The sequence below is a fragment of the Nannospalax galili genome, unplaced genomic scaffold (assembly GCF_000622305.1).
Source record: "Nannospalax galili isolate Female #2095 unplaced genomic scaffold, S.galili_v1.0 scaffold1750, whole genome shotgun sequence".
NCBI classification, from domain to species: domain Eukaryota; kingdom Metazoa; phylum Chordata; class Mammalia; order Rodentia; family Spalacidae; genus Nannospalax; species Nannospalax galili.
In genome coordinates, this window is record NW_008329031.1 from 1,243,862 (window position 1) to 1,255,025 (window position 11,164).

The window sequence follows — 11,164 nt, forward strand, 5'->3', positions numbered from 1 at the left end:
TCTCCCTCCTATGTGGCTCCTAGCACCAAATGCTTTTAAATTCCAGGTCCTTTTAAAAAGATGATGCAATACAGTAGTCTCTTCTGCACGAAATAACTACCATCATTACGACTTCTGCTGAGTCTGATTGCTGAACAGTCACAATTAGGCTTGTTGACAGTTGTGCTCATTCATTAAAGGACTGTCAAGCAGGGTCACTGGACCCTCACCTGAGTATCCAGCCATTCTTCCCAGCCAACTAGTCCAGCCTTGGAAGACAAAAGAAAAATAAAGAAGATCCCAATAGAGGGGTGCTTTCGGAAGCCCTTGTCAAGAAACTCCAATGGACTCTCATATGAACATTTGAAAATTGCCCTGTTCTTTTTTCTAGCTGTCTAGAACTTGTAATGCTAATTATTCTTGCCTTTACTTCTTCACATCTCCTATTTGTGATTCAAGGACTTTCTTTTCCCCTTAGAGACAAGAGTTATGCCATTTGGGGGGTCTTTCAGATAGACACACTGAAGGGGTACTCCAATTGCCTCACCCTGCATCCCTGTTCAGCATGGAAGAAGCCAGAGCTGTCTGCGTCCCTATTCCCTATTGGAAATTTGGGCAACCCCTTCAGAGGATGGCATGATAAGAATAGGAGGTAGGAATTGGCTAGGCAGTTAGGGTAAAAAGACCCCAAAGAAATATAGCCAGTTTCTTGGCTAAAAGTCAAAATGTCCTTGGGCCTATTAAGCAACATACTCTGTTCCAAAGGCCAAAAATGTCAAAAGTATTTGGGAGCTTGTAACTAATCCTTTAAAAGAATTTAGGGTTACCTATACAGAGGGGGGAATGTTGGAGGGGAGGGAGTGGGCATGGATTTGATCAAAATACCTTATATGTATGTATTAACAAAATATGTTCAGCCTTGTTTCAAGAATCCCCCCGCCTCATTCTCTAATTATTGCAGTCACAGTTTACACTGCTTCTCAGCAGAGGGGCCAGATGTACCTGTAAATCATACACTTATTTACCCATACTTGGAATGATTGAATGAATCAATTCATATTTATTGAGCACCAATTTTATATCTACATTGTATTAGCCACAGTAAAGAAAAACAATGTTAAAAACCCCCCTCAGATTTGTGGGAAAGTAGGCCACTGAGGGCAAAAATTTTAAAATGACTATAGGAACTTACAGCCTAAATACCATAAAATTCATAATTGAAATGTATGCTTTAATGCATTTCAATGAGGCGATAGACCTGTATAACCATTAATGGAAGCAACACTTGATGTTTACATTTGTTTTACCCAAGGTACTGAGAAACAGAGCCCGGAATATTATCTGCTCAGTAAATATTTGTGAAATAAATGAATGAAAAATAAAAGTTATTCCCCCAGGGACATTGCCCAGTAATAGGTTAGAGGAAATATTCTTTTAAAAAATTATACTTATTTATTTTCTATTTTATGTATATGCTTGTATTGCCTGCATGTAGGTAAGTCCACCCGTGTCATGCAATGCCCTCGTAGGTCAGAAGAGGCTGTCAGATACCCTGGGACTGGAGTTACGGACAAGTTGTTAGCTGCTATGTGGGTACTGGGATTCGAATTTGGGTCTTCTGCAAGAACAACCAGTGTTCTTAACTGCTAAGCCATCTCTCCAGCCCCGAGGAAATAGTCTTATACAAAGCAAAGATGAGATAGTTTGTAAAACATACCAAATTTACTCAGCTATTCATTAAATCGAAAGATACCTATCAAAGTGCCTTTTCTACCCCAGGTAGAATTTCTATTGTAAAGCTTCATTCTATTTTTAAAATTCCCATTAGATTTAGTAGCTTCTGTGATTTGTTATTGGATACATTTAGACTTTTCATAACTATGTAGGGAATGTCAGTACTGTTTAACTTTTCAAGAATTTCCTGGTCTAGACAAAAACTGAAGGACACAGGATATACATTTGTAGCACATAGTCTGGAGTTTCCTACTGATCTGAGAAACTGATGAGACAGTACCCTCTTCAAAAAACTTTCTACGTTGTATCAGTCACTCTTCTCCTTGTGACAAAGTATCAGATACTTTTAAGCTTAAGGAAACCATGCATGGTGGTGCATGTCTTTAAGGCCAACACTCAGGGGCCAGAGACAAGCAGAACTCTGTGAAATGGAGACCAGTTTGGTTTCTATAGCCACGTTTCAGGCCAGTTGGGACTACATGGAGATGCTGTCTCAAAACGAAAAAAAGACAAGAAGAGGAGGAGGAGGAAAAGGAGGAGGGGGAAAAGGAGGAGGGAAAGGAGGAGGGGGATGAGGAGGAAGAAGAAAAAAGCAGTGGCAGCTTAAGGAATGGAGGGTTTACTTTGGATCATGGTTTGAGGGCGCAGCTGACTATGGGGGAATGGCACAGCAGTGGGAATGTGATGCAGCTGGCTGGTCACATTGCAACCACAGTCAGGAGGCAGAGGGACATGGACACTGTCCCTCAGCTTGTTCTCTCCTGTTGACTCAGTCTGGGACTTCTGCCTATGGGCTGCTGGTTCCACCCGCAATCAGGGTGGGTCTTCCTTTCTGTTTTGTTTCTAGAAATATCCTCACAGATATAACCAGAGTTGTGCCTCTGTGGTGATTTCAGATTCAGACAAGTTGGTGATCAAAATGAAGTATCACATAGATGTTGAGTTGCTATAACAGAATGCTTCTAGGAAATGGGTTAATTAGAAATTTAAGGTCATGACATGAATTTGGGGTCAGACTGAATTAGTTTTTAAAACAATCTTTCAAAGAAATAACATGTAGATTCCTGTTTTAGTGAACAAAACGAGGAATCATTTGTTGAACCTCTTGAAGAGAAAGTAATTTTTCAATGGTATGATAATTTTAAGGAATCTAAGTGGGTAAAATTGATTCATTTTAAAACATGAGTTTGGGGCTGGAGAAATGGCTCAGTGGTTAAGAGCACTGGCTCCTCTTGCAGAGGATCCAGGGTTCAATTCCCAGCATCCACATGGCAGCTAACAGCCATATGTAACTCCAGTTCTAGGGGATCCAATGCCCTTGTCTGACCTCCACAGGTATTACATGACACGAGTAATTTATACACATGCAGGCAATACACTTATAACACATAAAAAATAAAATATTAAAAAAATAAGATAGTGATTGAGGTAAGGCTATAGCTTAACTTTTACTGAACTTTGATATTTAAAAAACATACTCTGGTCTCTAAGAAACTGGAGGTGTTCTAACTTAATATTTAATCTCTTCATTGTAGAGTGATTGGCTATGATATAAAGCAATGTCCTCCAAAAAAAAAGTACAAACATAAAGAAAAAAAGAAAAAGAAATCACATACGGTTTTTGCTTTAGTAAGTGTAAGGTTGTGTTACATTAGATTTTGGGGTTATTGTTTGACTCTATATCCACTGGGGAAGAGGTAACTATGGGCACTCTGAAGGAATGTACAATTCTGTGGACTTAAAAGTAGATCTGTTGGCTTCAGAAACTATTGTTTCTGAGAGATGACTATAGACCTTCCTCTTAGTTTACATACACATCTAAAATGCTGTTTCCATCTGTTTCTGTTAGTTTTAAGTGTGCAGGATCATATCAAACCCTATTTGAGTTTTAGCAATGAACTGAATCTTGTCTGAAGCAAAGCTAAAGTAGTGAACTTTCTTTGAGTTGAAGAGCTCGGTCTATTTGTGTCACTGACTGTGGCACGAGATGCTCTCAAGAATCACAGAGATAGCAACACAAGGAAGGTGTTGTGGGTGAGTGACTATCTAGGTCCCTGAATCACTGGCTTTGGGAGCAGTGCCATCAGCCAAGAAAGGCCAGGTACCTCGGGTAGTTTTAATGACACATTTCAAACTTGCCTGGCTTCGAACACCATTTTTACTCCCCACGAATTTTCCCCTAATTGAGGGTACTTATTATGGAGTTGGTATAAATTTGGGGCCTAGCCAGTGTTTCTCAACCTTGACTTCTCAAGTCTTGCCATGTAGCCAACAGTGACTGTAGAAGATAATGGACAGAGGTCTGACCTGGGGTGAGATGGACAGGGATTTAAACCTGTTTTCACAGGGATGGAGGGATAGCTCAGAGGCTGAGAGAGCTTGCTGTTCTTCCAGAGGACCAGAGTTCAGCTCCCAGCCCACATGTTGGGCAGTTCACAACCACTTATAATTGCATCTCCAGGAAATTTGATACTCTCTTCTTACCTCTGCCAGCACATACACACAAGCATGAATAAAAATAAAATATAAAATACAAAATCTGTCTCCACAACTTATTAGTTTACTGTCTAAGTGACATTTCCCAGCCTGTGTTAAACAACAATAATGATGCCCACTCCCCAGGGTTACAGAAAACTATCACTTAGATAACAATGGTAGCACTGAGTTCATGTTCAGAAGTATAGGTATATCTATAACAGATCGATACTTTTATTATGTCAGTGTTACATTAAGGTTTCTCTCACAAAGATGAGTGATAAGATGGGATCTTTCATATCTTTGTTGGCATCTAGGTAATGATGATCAGTTCATTTAATTCATTCTTTAAAAATCACAGAATTAAAAGACTTGAAAAGTAAATAAATCATCGTTTCTAACCTGAAAAAAAATCTAAAATTTTGTGTGTAAGATCAATTTCCCAGTACCTAACCATGTTATGAGTTAGAATATAATTAAGAGGTCTAAAGACTTGCTAGTTCATGTGTGGTCTGTGGAAAAGCAGCATAATTATTAGGGAACTTGTGAACAATGAAAGACTCAGGGTCTTTCCCAAGGCTTCTGAATGAGAACTGCTATTTTAACAAGATCCATGTTTGATCTATAGGCATCTAAAAGTTTGAGAATCAGTGGTCTGAAATGTTAAAAAATAATAGTAATACATACTGGGGTGGGAATTTGAAGAGGAGATGAAGTTTATGTAGGAGCTTGCAGGATAACTGAGACTTTAAGGAACGATCAGGAGAACATTTAGGCTGAGGGGACAGTAAGGACAGAGGCCTGGAGGGATCACATTTTGTTCCTTCCTAAACTTGAAAGATGTTTAGTGAGAAAGCTCTAGGAGCTCCTACATTCAATTATAGATAATATAGGATGGAGTGGTTAGAGAGAGCCTAAAAAATGGTTTGGCAACAAAATGTGACATGTGTTCACCGCCATGCAATAGCATGTGGATGTCCTACATAAAAGAGGAGAGCTCAGAGATCTGGTAGCAAAAGACACCATCACGATTTATTTGGATAATGCATGTCGAGATACAAAGGAGACGGGTTGGAGCCTGCAGGACAGCTGAAGAGAAGCTGTCTATTCATTTCTAAGGGTCAAAGAAAGAGAATTCATAGAATAGGGATTCAAAAGAAAAAAAAAAAAAGCAGAATCAGCATCAGGAGACATGTCTGTGAGTGAGCAGTACCAGTAACTAAGGCAAGGTGACGGAATGGAGTAGAAGACCAAGAGATTCACCGAGACTGGGTCACAGAGACATGCCAAGATCACAAAGAAAATAACTAGGCTCAGTTTTGAGAAGATTTGATTTGAGGAACCTCAGAGACATCCATGCTGAAAGAAAAGTTCAGGACTGAGATGGGGATTTTTGAGGCATCCATAGACAGGAGTTGGATTTATACCAATCCTGTCCATCAATTAAATGGTAATGTGGTATGAGGGAGAGAGTAAGCCAGGCAGAAGGCTTGGAGGTCACCTAAAACATAACTATAGGACCTTTGTGATGATTAATTTTGTCAACTGACTAGATTTGAAATCACCTAGGAGACACGTTTATTGGCATGGCAGTGAGGGAGTTTCAACGGAGGAAAGAAGATCCAGCCCAAATGTTGGTGCCATCATCTCATGGCCTGGGGTCTCAGAATGAATGAATGAAAAGGGGGAACAAAGAAAGATGAACATTAGCATATGTCTCTGCTTCCTGAGGACACAGTGTGACCATCTGCCTCACACTCCTGCTACCCTGCCTTTCTGCCATGGTGGGTTGTATTTCAAACTGTGAGCCTCCCTCAATAGTCTTTGTCAGTAACCAATGCAACATCCTATCGTCATGTAGCACATACCTCCACCCCAACACTTGCCCTCCAAATACTTTTCTTCTTTAAAATTGCCTTTGACAATAATGGTCATGACTGCAAAAATCTCTGGGGATTTTCCCAGGCTGTGAATCTTGCTAGGAACAGCTCAAAAACCCATCACTTCTTCCAGGAAGGGTACAGCGTTGCACCACAGCACAGTCAAAGGAGCCACATGGGTCACAGGCAATTCCCCAATGACTACAAACTGGTTTTGGCCAAAAGTAAACCATAAGCTCAGGACTTGATAAATATAAACTAACTGAACAGATCTCACACATGCTTTCCCTCCTGAAGGGAGACATGCCAACAGTTTTATTTATAGAGAGTGCTTTTCTGTTTACATGCTTTCTCACCAATTCTCTCTTTTATTCTTGATAGTAATTTGATGACAAAGACTTGTTTGGACCCTTGACTGCAGATAACCATGAGCTTCTGCACACAGTGATTTCCCCAAGGCCACATCATCTTCTCCCTGCTGTGGGCTCTTACGGATAAACTCTTATGTATATATGTGAGTTCAGTTAGGGTATTCATTTATTTCACATCAAATAGAATGGTCCACATTATGCTGAGTGAAATAAGCCAGATAGAGAGAGACTGTGCAGTTTAACTTCTACTGGGTAACTGAAGAAGTGAAACTTACAGAAGCCAAGAACAGCATGCAGAGGCCGCCAGGAGTAAGAGCTGGGTGTGAGGTGTTGATCGAGGGAGGCAGAATTCTAGTTAGGAGAGGCAAGTTTTGAAGGTGCATGGCAGAACATGGAGGCTATAGTTAAAAATCTGTATTTCAAAATTGGAAATAGTATGTGTGCCCTAAGAAAGATAGGTATATGATGTAATAGATGTGTTAATTAGCTTACTTTTAAGATGTGTGTTGAGGTATGCACACAGCTTAATTTAAGACATATAAACAAATATTTAAGGTATACATATGTATATATTAGTATATGTATGTGTGTGAATACATCACATTGTACATCATAAATATATGTGACTATTATTTAAAAAATAATTAAAAAAAAATCCCAGTCCAGTCATCTGTGCTGGAAACTGCATAGTAAAGCCGTCTACTTCCCCCTGGTTGGGAGGGAATGGTGATTCTTCACCAAGTTTGCTACCACTGCTGTTAACTGTACTCTTTGTCCTTGAGGCCACTTCAAGGGTATTCTCTACTGATTAGCATATGGTAATATGTTAATTACCACATATGGTAAATTGCTTATTGGAAGCAGCAGTGCACATAAAGTTATTTTTACTCCAAACCCATATCATACTTTAAATAACCTTTGCTTACTCAGGACATCAGGACGCAGCTTGCTTCTCAAAAGCCATGTAGTTTTTGTGCATAGGAACATTCTACATTGTTGCCAGAGGGAAAATACAGAGTGGTGTCTGAATGCTTCCGAAGACAATGCCAATCTCTATGTGAATGTGGGCTGTTCCAAAAAAACCTATTAAGAGAAAAGAAGTAATCCCTTAAGAGGTAGGTAACTGTGAAGCACACAAGGCCACATAACATAACCTTTCACATTATCTCTTTCTGTGACCTGAGCAATTGATTCTATATCTTACTTCTTGATAATTATACTAAAAGGAATTTGCTGTATATAAAGGTATATCCATCTATATACTTCAGTACGTAACACACACACACACACCAGTGAAATTTCATAGAAAATTAGTTTATTACATTCATTTATATTTCATATTATTTTTCTGTGTGCATGGTGTGTCTGTGGGGAAGGTATTCGGGCCACTGTGTGCAAGTGGAGGTCAGCAGACAACTTGTGAGAGCCGTTTTTTCTCCTTTTCTCAGGCGGGGTCTGGGGATCAAACTCAGTTCATCATGCTGGAAAGCAAATACCTTTACAAGCCAAACTGCCTCCCCAGCCTGGAAGTTAAAAAGTTTTATGTAAAATTACAATGGGCTTTTGATTCTGGGTATTCCAAAAGAAGTGGTTTTAGGACGGAGAATTGTCTCAGCACTTAAGAACACTTGCTGTTCTTGTAGAGGACCGTAACTCTGATTCCAGAGGATCTGACACCTTCTTCTGACCTTCAAGGGCACTGCACGACACAGGTACACTTACACACATGAAGGCAATACACTCATACACATATAATAATAAATACAACATTTTTAAAAAGTAATTTTGCAGTGGTGGGGGGTGAAACAGAACTGATCAAATACAATTTAAGTACTCAGGGTAAAGGGATAATTTTAAAGTTTTAAAATGGCAAACTCCTTTCTTGGTCTGAGCATTCACGTCATCTTAATGTCTTGTTACACGTGACACAGCAGCACAGTAAAGCAGATGCATTCTCTCTTCTCTGCAGGTAGTTTCAGAGATGTTGAGTAACTCCTAAGATCACCCAGCTAGAAAGTGGAAAACTGAGAATTAGAGCTCCAAGGAGTGCCGTCCTCCCTAAACCACAACTCAGCTGCTGCTTCCTCCATGGTCCAGTGCACCAGCCAGAACAGGAAGGCCTCTTGGGTCTGCTAACTCTTTCTCAGTGCTCTTTTCCTTATTTTTGTTCAATTTTCAGACAGGTAAATTGAACTTTAGGCTAATGTTAGTTTTGATTCCAGATCCCAGACAAATGCTTTGAAGCTTGATTTCACAAGCTGGGGGCTGGGACCTCTCTAACTTGTTTCTCCCTTAACAGTGGGGAACATTTCTCTTCCCATAATTCCAATCAGCACTAGACTTTCAAGATCAATTTCATGACAAGGGGAAGGTTGAGCTCAAGTGACTCCAACAGACCTACGGCAAAGCTGTTGAAGGAGTGCTACACGGTTCAGTGTGTGGAAACAGCCCCTCCTCAGGGGAGCACTGTCAGGATAGCTGATGAGCCTGGCTAATTCCTCCCAATGAGCTTGCATCGTTAAAGCTTCACCAGCTGAACAAAGACACAGAGTAAACAAGGTTTGTCTCAAGTGGCCGGCAATGACGCCTGCCTCTGTAGAGTGGCCAGCCCAAAGGACAGAAGCTCATAGGGGCAGGGTCACAGGAAGCAGACGAGAGCCCTGGACACCAGCTCTGCCATCATGAATGACCATCTTCATTTAGCCATAGAGTAAATCAAAAATCTTAAAATACTTGTGCATTGAACTTTACATACTTACCATATATAGGGTATGTGTATTTTTAATATACATATCATATACATACATAAATATATCTTCAGTGTGTTATTAATACACAATTTTTCTGCTTGATATTTTCTATGTGGATATATATTGTAAATATGTATTCACACAGATGTATACATAAATCACACATTCTTCAAGCGGAAAAACAAGTCTTCAACAGAACCAATTTCTCTCATGTTATTCATTAGTAAACTGGAGACATAGTTAGATGGAGATAGTTCTACAAGTATGTATACTTCCCATGAGTTAGTTCATTTGACAGTTGTGATCTCATGATTTTCAAAACCAGTCTGATAGAGATGGATTTAAAATATTACAGAGGCCAACAGCTGTAACTGAGAACAAAGGCCTAGTGCTGTATGTATTTTTAGCTTCACATTCCCTCTAAGCCTATAGTCTCCAGAAAATTGGTGTTATCTATGAATGAGAAGGATTTTTCTAATTAAGCCATACAAGGATCATACTGTAGTATGAAAAACAACTCAACGTAATTTTCATTTGTTTCACTGAAACTTTGTTTTCAGGATTTTATTTCACTTAACTCAGACCACTCATTCTGCCCTAATACTTTATTTCTACATTTCAAGGACTAAGAGTTGTAAGAATTTCCATCTATTGTACAATTTTATAAAATTGCTTAAGGGAGAAGGGATGGATCTTTTAAAAACCTAATTTTCTGGGGACTCAGCTAGAGAATTTTAAGTCAGACAAATTGTCATAGAGGTAAGTATAAGCCGTTCCTTGTGCTGTTTCAGTATGTATTTCTAAAGGTAGTGGGGGCAAATATGTGTGCATACTCATTGGCCTTTGGCTCAAATAGTTGACCTCCCCAGGATGATGTTGGACAGTAAGGAGATGAGGGCCAGCGTGATAACTCGGTGGGTAAAGGCACTTACCACTAAACCTGATTGAGTTTAATGCCATTGAACATTATTCTAGACAATGCATCGTCTACATGGTAGAAGTAGAAAACTGACTCTTGGCAAGTTGTCCTCTGACCTCCACATGTGTGCTATGGTACGAGTCCACCCCCTCCAACACAAAATAGGTAAATAATTGCAAAAAAAAAATCCCTTTAAAAATTAAATTTTATTTTTTCATTGAATTTTTGTGATTCTCATACAATATAGTTTGATGGTATTTAGATCCCCTCTCCTATCTGTACCTCTCGCATTGTTCCCCATCTAACTTAACGTACTCTCTTATATGAACAATATGGCCTATAGAGTCCCATTTATGTCCCAAAATGTCCTTCAATGTGGATCCATCCACTGGACACACCACGACTCCTATCCCTGTAACACACTGTCTCTCCTCCTCCCAGCAGACAGTAACTGTTAAAAGTTCCTTAGGTTATGGCACCTCTTACCCAATACTCCATGACTCTGCTTGGATTTTTTCTGGTTTGAACTTGAATATGACTGTGGTCATATGACATGTGGTCACCACTGCTGTGAGTTCATATGAGTAACGGATAAGCTTTCTGGAAAATGCTGTTCCCCTGTGGTCATCCACCCCCTCTGCCTCCTCTAATCTTTCTTCCTCCTCGGTTCTGCTATGATCTCTGAGCCCTGGGAGGCAGAGTTTTGAAATCGGTGCCCTCTTCAGGGATTGATACTCTGTGGTCTCTTGTTCTCTTCATATTGGCCAATTGCATGTTTCTATATTAATTATCATCTCTTGCATAAGGAAATGACTCTGGTGAGAGTTGAGAGATGCATTCATCCTATGTGTGGAGGTTGCATTGAAGATGTGTCACTTAGGGTTAAACATCTCACAGACACTTTTTTGTCCAGTTCTAAAACTCTGTAATAGTTTTCACATGTTGCAAAAATAAGGTTCATTGATGAGGAGTGAAAGGTCCACTTGTCTGTAAATTTGAGAAGGTGTATTTAGAATAAAGTAAGAAATTACATTGGTCTAAGGATGTGGCAAAAGT